This window comes from Ascaphus truei, unplaced genomic scaffold, assembly GCF_040206685.1.
Source record: "Ascaphus truei isolate aAscTru1 unplaced genomic scaffold, aAscTru1.hap1 HAP1_SCAFFOLD_375, whole genome shotgun sequence".
NCBI lineage: Eukaryota > Metazoa > Chordata > Amphibia > Anura > Ascaphidae > Ascaphus > Ascaphus truei.
In genome coordinates this window covers 315,325-325,244 of record NW_027456706.1, presented here as the reverse complement: position 1 = coordinate 325,244, position 9,920 = coordinate 315,325, and the positions used below count along the sequence as shown (strand labels likewise).

The window sequence follows — 9,920 nt, the reverse complement described above, 5'->3', positions numbered from 1 at the left end:
CGGAGTTGCCACGAGGCGTGAGACTGATGGATATTCCGGGCCTGCAGTTCTGCCACGGAGTTGCCACGAGGCGTGAGACTGCTGGATATTCCGGGCCCGCAGTCCTGCCACGGAGTTGCCACGAGGCGTGAGACTGATGGATATTCCGGGCCTGCAGTTCTGCCACGGAGTTGCCACGAGGCGTGAGACTGCTGGATATTCCGGGCCCGCAGTTCTGCCACGGAGTTGCCACGAGGCGTGAGACTGATGGATATTCCGGGCCCGCAGTCCTGCCACGAGGCGTGAGACTGCTGGATATTCTGGGCCCGCAGTCCTGCCACGGAGTTGCCACGAGGCGTGAGACTGCTGGATAGTCCGGGCCCGCAGTCCTGCCACGGAGTTGCCACGAGGCGTGAGACTGCTGGATATTCTGGGCCTGCAGTCCTGCCACGGAGTTGCCACGAGGCGTGGGACTGCTGGATATTCCGGTCCCGCAGTCCTGCCACGGAGTTGCCACGAGGCGTGAGACTGCTGGATATTCTGGGCCCGCAGTCCTGCCACGGAGTTGCCACGAGGCGTGAGACTGCTGGATATTCTGGGCCCGCAGTCCTGCCACGGAGTTGCCACGAGGCGTGGGACTGCTGGATATTCCGGGCCCGCAGTCCTGCCACGGAGTTGCCACGAGGCGTGAGACTGCTGGATAGTCCGAGCCCGCAGTCCTGCCACGGAGTTGCCACGAGGCGTGAGACTGCTGGATATTCTGGGCCCGCAGTCCTGCCACGGAGTTGCCACGAGGCGTGGGACTGCTGGATATTCCGGTCCCGCAGTCCTGCCACGGAGTTGCCACGAGGCGTGAGACTGCTGGATATTCCGGGCCCGGAGTCCTGCCACGGAGTTGCCACGAGGCGTGAGACTGCTGGATATTCCGGGCCCGCAGTCCTGCCACGGAGTTGCCACGAGGCGTGAGACTGCTGGATATTCCGGGCCCGCAGTCCTGCCACGGAGTTGCCACGAGGCGTGGGACTGCTGGATATTCCGGGCCCGCAGTCCTGCCACGGAGTTGCCACGAGGCGTGGGACTGCTGGATATTCCGGGCCCGGAGTCCTGCCACGGAGTTGCCACGAGGCGTGAGACTGCTGGATATTCCGGGCCTGCAGTCCTGCCACGGAGTTGCCACGAGGCGTGGGACTGCTGGATAGTCCGGGCCCGGAGTCCTGCCACGGAGTTGCCACGAGGCGTGAGACTGCTGGATAGTCCGGGCCCGGAGTCCTGCCACGGAGTTGCCACGAGGCGTGAGACTGCTGGATATTCCGGGCCCGGAGTCCTGCCACGGAGTTGCCACGAGGCGTGAGACTGCTGGATATTCCGGGCCCGGAGTCCTGCCACGGAGTTGCCACGAGGCGTGAGACTGCTGGATAGTCCGGGCCCGGAGTCCTGCCACGGAGTTGCGCCTTCATTTATTTTTACTACAATTCAACTAATCATGTTTCACATTTAACCCCGTGAGAACGTCAGCGCTGGTTGATTACACACAGACGCGCGTGAAGAGTTAACGCCTGCTGATAAATATCAATAATACCAAAAAGTGATACACCTTACTTTCATCAATATTGTAAGCGTGAAAAAGTACAAGTATGTAATCGGTGACACGATGGGACAGTATAAACCAGTGACACAAACATAACTATAGGTGACACGATGGTACAGTATAAACCAGTGACACAAACATAACTATAGGTGACACGATGGTACAGTATAAACCAATGACACAAACATAACTATAGGTGACACGATGGTACAGTATAAACCAATGACACAAACATAACTATAGGTGACACGATGGTACAGTATAAACCAATGACACAAACATAACTATAGGTGACACGATGGTACAGTATAAACCAATGACACAAACATTTATTTTATTTATTTATTTATAAAATATTTTACCAGGAAGTAATACATTGAGAGTTACCTCTCGTTCTCACGTATGTCCTGGGCACAGAGTAAGACAAATAATACATGGTTACAAATACAGTTACATAAATGAACAAGATATACATTATATACAAGACATTGCATGCACAGTTACAGATAATATATATTATGGGCGTATGAAACAGTTACAGACCAGGCTAAAATGTGAGACAGCCTTAGATTTGAAAGAACTTAGACTGGTGGTGGATGTGAGAGTCTCTGGTAGGTTGTTCCAGTTTTGGGGTGCACGGTAAGAGAAGGAGGAACGTCCGGATACTTTATTGAGCCTTGGGACCATGAACAGTCTTTTGGAGTCTGATCTCGGGTGATAGGTACTGCATGTGGTAGGGGTGAGGAGCTTGTTCAGGTAGCTGGGTAGCTTGCCCAGAAAGTATTTGAAGACAGAAAAGGTGAACTTTGCGCCTAGACTCGAGTGATGACCAATCTAGTTCTTTGAGCATTTCGCAGTGATGTGTGTTGTAGTTGCATTGGAGAACAAAACGACAAATTGAATTGTAGAGGGTGTCAAGTTTGCTAAGGTGGGTTTGAGGAGCCGAGCCATATACTATTTCTCCATAGTCAATAATTGGCATTAGCATCTGCTGTGCGATACGTTTTCTGACCAGGAGACTTAGGGAGGATTTGTTCCTGTAAAGTACCCCTAGTTTGGCATAGGTCTTGGTTGTCAGGGTATCAATGTGCATCCCGAATGTTAAGTGGGAGTCAAACCATAAGCCCAGGTATTTAAAACTAGTGACAGGGGTTAGGGTGGTGTTAGCGTTGGTTCTAATCAGGAGCTCAGTCACTGGAAGCTTTACAAATTTAGTCTTGGTCCCAAATACCATTGTTACCGTCTTGTCAGTGTTTAAAAACAGTTTGTTTTGGGAAATCCAGTTTTCGAGTCTCAAAAAGTCAGACTGAAGTATGTGTTGAAGGTCAGAGAGGCTATGGCTGTGTGCATATAGGATTGTGTCGTCTGCATACATGTGTATTGAGGCTTCCTTACAAGCTGTGGGAAGATCAGTGATGAACACTGAGAAGAGTAGGGGGCCCAGAACAGAGCCTTGTGGGACGCCACAGGTGATATCCAGGGGGTTGGAGTTAGAGCCTGAGATGGACACATGTTGGGATCTTCCTGATAGGTAGGACTGAAACCAGTTTAAAGCATGTTTCCCTATCCTAGAGCTCTGGAGTTTGTTAAGCAGGATAGCATGATCAACTGTGTCAAAAGCCTTTGCAAAATCTAGGAATACTGCACCAGTGAGTTGTCCCCGTTCCATTCCACACTGGATTTCATTGCAAACTTTTAGCAGGGTAGTTACGGTGGAGTGTTTGGGACGAAAGCCAGATTGGAATTGGCTAGGGAAATGTGTCTTGGTGTAGAAATCGCTTAATTGGGAGTGGACACATTTTTCCATGACTTTGGATAGAATTGGGAGAAGTGAGATTGGTCTGTAGTTTGAGACAGTGTTTTTGTCCCCACTTTTGAAGATTGGGACAACTCTGGCAGTTTTCCAGGTCTTAGGGATATGGCCTGCAGACAGGATAGAGTTGACTATGGACACAATTGGTTTGGCAATGGCTGGGGCACCAAGTCTTAGGAACCTAAATTGTAGTAAGTCGGGTCCACATTGGCTGCTTAGTTTTAGTTTAAGGAGCGCTTGTATAATCTCCTCTTCAGATACTGGGACAAATTGAAAATTGTGGGCAGTGTTGGGAGGGGGTGGGATTATAGGGGTACTCCCAGGATGAGATTCATGTTTGGGGTTTGTGCTGCGTTTCGCTAATAAGTTAGTGGCACACCCCACAAAGTAATCATTGAATGCATTTGCAATGTCAGTGGGGTTTGTCAGAGTAATATCCCCCTTAGTGATATTACTTGGTTGTTGATGGTTAGAAGGCTGGAATATATGGTTGATAACCTCCCAGAAGTTAGCTGGGTTTGATGTATTCTGGAGGAGATTGTCAGAGTAATATTGTGCTTTTGCGTGCCTTGTTTGCCTTGTGCACATGTTCCGCAGGCATCTGTAGTGATTGAGATCCTTGGTAGTGCCAGTTACTTTGCAGCTTTTCCACAAGGCATCTCTGAGCTGGTAGAGCGCTATAAGGTCAGGTGTAACCCATGGAAGATGGGCCCCCCGTACCCTTATTCTGCGTAGTGGAGCATGGGTATCGCAGAGTTTTAAGAACTCGGATTGGAAATAGTCAAGCGCAGAATCAGGGTAACTGATAACTATAGGTGCACATGATGTATAGGTGTAACTATAGGTGCACATGATGTATAGGTGTAACTACTGCACCGACACACTTTATTCGAGCAAATACCCAGTATGTACCTGGCAGATACCTGGAATGCGCCGCTCCTCACCTCTGACAAGCCCCGTTGCGTTTGCCTTCCCAGCCTGGGTTCATGCCTGGCTGACGGGCGGCTGATCTGTTAAATGATAATGATTAGGATTTAATAGGCTGCAATGCTTCGCGTGTCTACCAGATGGCATAAATTCATGAATTGTAATGCAGTATATATATATTTACTGTGCAGTATTGCAGCCAGCGGGAATAAAATGCTTCAATCCCTGCTTGGAAAATACCTCAATGCACTCGGGCAGAAAACAGTCACAAACCTCAATACACCCGGGTATACCCGAATTCGTGGGACTAGCCGAGCTCGAATAAAGTGTGTCGCCAGTGTATAGGTGCACATGATGTATAGGTGTAACTATAGGTGCACATGATGGTACAGTATAAACCAGTGACACAAACATAACTATAGGTGACATGATGGTACAGTATAAACCAGTGACACAAACATAACTATAGGTGCACATGATGTATAGGTGTAACTATAGGTGCACATGATGGTACAGTATAAACCAATGACACAAACATAACAATAGGTGCACATGATGGTACAGTATAAACCAATGACACAAACATAACTATAGGTGACATGATGGTACAGTATAAATCAATAACACAAACATAACTATAGGTGACATGATGGTACAGTATAAACCAGTGACACAAACATAACTATAGGTGACATGATGGTACAGTATAAACCAGTGACACAAACATAACTATAGGTGCACATGATGGTACAGTATAAACCAGTGACACAAACATAACTATAGGTGCACATGATGGTACAGTATAAACCAGTGACACAAACATAACTATAGGTGCACATGATGTATAGGTGTAACTATAGGTGCACATGATGGTACAGTATAAACCAATGACACAAACATAACAATAGGTGCACATGATGGTACAGTATAAACCAATGACACAAACATAACTATAGGTGACATGATGGTACAGTATAAATCAATAACACAAACATAACTATAGGTGACATGATGGTACAGTATAAACCAATGACACAAACATAACTATAGGTGACATGATGGTACAGTATAAACCAATAACACAAACATAACTATGGGTGACATGATGGTACAGTATAAACCAGTGACACAAACATAACTATAGGTGACATGATGGTACAGTATAAACCAATGACACAAACATAACTATGGGTGACATGATGGTACAGTATAAACCAGTGACACAAACATAACTATAGGTGACATGATGGTACAGTATAAACCAGTGACACAAACATAACTATAGGTGACATGATGGTACAGTATAAACCAGTGACACAAACATAACTATAGGTGACATGATGGTACAGTATAAACCAGTGACACAAACATAACTATAGGTGCACATGATGTATAGGTGTAACTATAGGTGCACATGATGGTACAGTATAAACCAATGACACAAACATAACAATAGGTGCACATGATGGTACAGTATAAACCAATGACACAAACATAACTATAGGTGACATGATGGTACAGTATAAATCAATAACACAAACATAACTATAGGTGACATGATGGTACAGTATAAACCAGTGACACAAACATAACTATAGGTGACATGATGGTACAGTATAAACCAGTGACACAAACATAACTATAGGTGCACATGATGGTACAGTATAAACCAGTGACACAAACATAACTATAGGTGCACATGATGGTACAGTATAAACCAGTGACACAAACATAACTATAGGTGCACATGATGTATAGGTGTAACTATAGGTGCACATGATGGTACAGTATAAACCAATGACACAAACATAACAATAGGTGCACATGATGGTACAGTATAAACCAATGACACAAACATAACTATAGGTGACATGATGGTACAGTATAAATCAATAACACAAACATAACTATAGGTGACATGATGGTACAGTATAAACCAATGACACAAACATAACTATAGGTGACATGATGGTACAGTATAAACCAATAACACAAACATAACTATGGGTGACATGATGGTACAGTATAAACTAGTGACACAAACATAACTATAGGTGACATGATGGTACAGTATAAACCAATGACACAAACATAACTATGGGTGACATGATGGTACAGTATAAACCAGTGACACAAACATAACTATAGGTGACATGATGGTACAGTATAAACCAGTGACACAAACATAACTATAGGTGACATGATGGTACAGTATAAACCAGTGACACAAACATAACTATAGGTGACATGATGGTACAGTATAAACCAGTGACACAAACATAACTATAGGTGACATGATGGTACAGTATAAACCAGTGACACAAACATAACTATAGGTGACATGATGGTACAGTATAAACCAGTGACACAAACATAACTATAGGTGACATGATGGTACAGTATAAACCAGTGACACAAACATAACTATAGGTGACATGTGAATGCAACAACTTAGATAGTTAAAATATTTGTAGACGATGAAAAACAGTGAGAGTCACGTTGATGACGAAACGCGTTGGGACGTAGTGTATGAGGTGACGTCCTCACGTTGGGGAGGTCCGAGCTCCCTGCATACAGCTGATTGCGGTTGGCGGGCAGTTTACACGTAGTGACCTGCTGCAGGACCGAGTGAGTGGCCCTTACAGCTATACCTGACTCGGAAGGCACATGGATTTACCAGCTTGATCCAACGGGTGGTGTCAGTCGAGCTTTCCAAGTGCCCAGCTGTGCGGTTTCGGATCAGCACCATCACCTGGTGACGTTAACCCCTTAGGGATCATCTCTTTTGTATTCCCTACTTTCACCTTCCTGTTGGACTCTTAACATTCATATTGATGCCAGGATTCCTCATCACCGTTGTGGGACTTCATGGCCCCTGTGAGTACTGTCCTGCTGAGAGAACGCGTCCCTCGCTGCGCTTATTCTAGCTGCCCCTGTGAGTACTGTCCTGCTGAGAGAACGCGTCCCTCGCTGCGCTTATTCTAGCTGCCCCTGTGAGTACTGTCCTGCTGAGAGAACGCGTCCCTCGCTGCGCTTATTCTAGCTGCCCCTGTGAGTACTGTCCTGCTGAGATAACGCGTCCCTCGCTGCGCTTATTCTAGCTGCTCCTGTGAGTACTGTCCTGCTGAGAGAACGCGTCCCTCGCTGCGCTTATTCTAGCTGCCCCTGTGAGTACTGTCCTGCTGAGAGAACGCGCCCCTCGCTGCGCTTATTCTAGCTGCCCCTGTGAGTACTGTCCTGCTGAGAGAACGCGTCCCTCGCTGCGCTTATTCTAGCTGCCCCTGTGAGTACTGTCCTGCTGAGATAACGCGTCCCTCGCTGCGCTTATTCTAGCTGCCCCTGTGAGTACTGTCCTGCTGAGAGAACGCGTCCCTCGCTGCGCTTATTCTAGCTGCCCCTGTGAGTACTGTCCTGCTGAGAGAACGCGTCCCTCGCTGCGCTTATTCTAGCTGCCCCTGTGAGTACTGTCCTGCTGAGATAACGCGTCCCTCGCTGCGCTTATTCTAGCTGCCCCTGTGAGTACTGTCCTGCTGAGATAACGCGTCCCTCGCTGCGCTTATTCTAGCTGCCCCTGTGAGTACTGTCCTGCTGAGATAACGCGTCCCTCGCTGCGCTTATTCTAGCTGCCCCTGTGAGTACTGTCCTGCTGAGAGAACGCGTCCCTCGCTGCGCTTATTCTAGCTGCCCCTGTGAGTACTGTCCTGCTGAGAGAACGCGTCCCTCGCTGCGCTTATTCTAGCTGCCCCTGTGAGTACTGTCCTGCTGAGATAACGCGTCCCTCGCTGCGCTTATTCTAGCTGCCCCTGTGAGTACTGTCCTGCTGAGAGAACGCGTCCCTCGCTGCGCTTATTCTAGCTGCCCCTGTGAGTACTGTCCTGCTGAGAGAACGCGTCCCTCGCTGCGCTTATTCTAGCTGCCCCTGTGAGTACTGTCCTGCTGAGAACGCGTCCCTCGCTGCGCTTATTCTAGCTGCCCCTGTGAGTACTGTCCTGCTGAGATAACGCGTCCCTCGCTGCGCTTATTCTAGCTGCCCCTGTGAGTACTGTCCTGCTGAGATAACGCGTCCCTCGCTGCGCTTATTCTAGCTGCCCCTGTGAGTACTGTCCTGCTGAGATAACGCGTCCCTCGCTGCGCTTATTCTAGCTGCCCCTGTGAGTACTGTCCTGCTGAGAGAACGCGTCCCTCGCTGCGCTTATTCTAGCTGCCCCTGTGAGTACTGTCCTGCTGAGATAACGCGTCCCTCGCTGCGCTTATTCTAGCTGCCCCTGTGAGTACTGTCCTGCTGAAATAACGCGTCCCTCGCTGCGCTTATTCTAGCTGCCCCTGTGAGTACTGTCCTGCTGAGATAACGCGTCCCTCGCTGCGCTTATTCTAGCTGCCCCTGTGAGTACTGTCCTGCTGAGAGAACGCGTCCCTCGCTGCGCTTATTCTAGCTGCCCCTGTGAGTACTGTCCTGCTGAGAGAACGCGTCCCTCGCTGCGCTTATTCTATCTGCCCCTGTGAGTACTGTCCTGCTGAAATAACGCGTCCCTCGCTGCGCTTATTCTAGCTGCCCCAGTGAGTACTGTCCTGCTGAGATAACGCGTCCCTCGCTGCGCTTATTCTAGCTGCCCCTGTGAGTACTGTCCTGCTGAGAGAACGCGTCCCTCGCTGCGCTTATTCTAGCTGCCCCTGTGAGTACTGTCCTGCTGAGAGAACGCGTCCCTCGCTGCGCTTATTCTAGCTGCCCCTGTGAGTACTGTCCTGCTGAGATAACGCGTCCCTCGCTGCGCTTATTCTAGCTGCCCCTGTGAGTACTGTCCTGCTGAGAGAACGCGTCCCTCGCTGCGCTTATTCTAGCTGCCCCTGTGAGTACTGTCCTGCTGAGATAACGCGTCCCTCGCTGCGCTTATTCTAGCTGCCCCTGTGAGTACTGTCCTGCTGAGAGAACGCGTCCCTCGCTGCGCTTATTCTAGCTGCCCCTGTGAGTACTGTCCTGCTGAGAGAACGCGTCCCTCGCTGCGCTTATTCTAGCTGCCCCTGTGAGTACTGTCCTGCTGAGAGAACGCGTCCCTCGCTGCGCTTATTCTAGCTGCCCCTGTGAGTACTGTCCTGCTGAGATAACGCGTCCCTCGCTGCGCTTATTCTAGCTGCCCCTGTGAGTACTGTCCTGCTGAGAGAACGCGTCCCTCGCTGCGCTTATTCTATCTGCCCCTGTGAGTACTGTCCTGCTGAGATAACGCGTCCCTCGCTGCGCTTATTCTAGCTGCCCCTGTGAGTACTGTCCTGCTGAGAGAACGCGTCCCTCGCTGCGCTTATTCTAGCTGCCCCTGTGAGTACTGTCCTGCTGAAATAACGCGTCCCTCGCTGCGCTTATTCTAGCTGCCCCAGTGAGTACTGTCCTGCTGAGAGAACGCGTTCCTCGCTGCGCTTATTCTAGCTGCCCCTGTGAGTACTGTCCTGCTGAGATAACGCGTCCCTCGCTGCGCTTATTCTAGCTGCCCCTGTGAGTACTGTCCTGCTGAGATAACGCGTCCCTCGCTGCGCTTATTCTAGCTGCCCCTGTGAGTACTGTCCTGCTGAGATAACGCGTCCCTCGCTGCGCTTATTCTAGCTGCCCCTGTGAGTACTGTC

The 9,920-nt window shown here is 49.0% G+C and overlaps 1 protein-coding gene across 1 annotated transcript in view; it reads left to right on the top strand.

Annotated features, from left to right (window-relative positions):
• The window catches only part of RAD9A (RAD9 checkpoint clamp component A), a gene marked incomplete at its 5' end in the record, with an annotated part of 56,289 nt that extends 54,395 nt beyond the window's left edge, over positions 1–1,894 (top strand). Inside the window, one exon of the mRNA XM_075583786.1 lies at positions 1–1,894. This exon is cut by the window's left edge and continues 284 nt beyond it.
• Between the last annotated feature and the right edge of the window lie 8,026 nt (positions 1,895–9,920).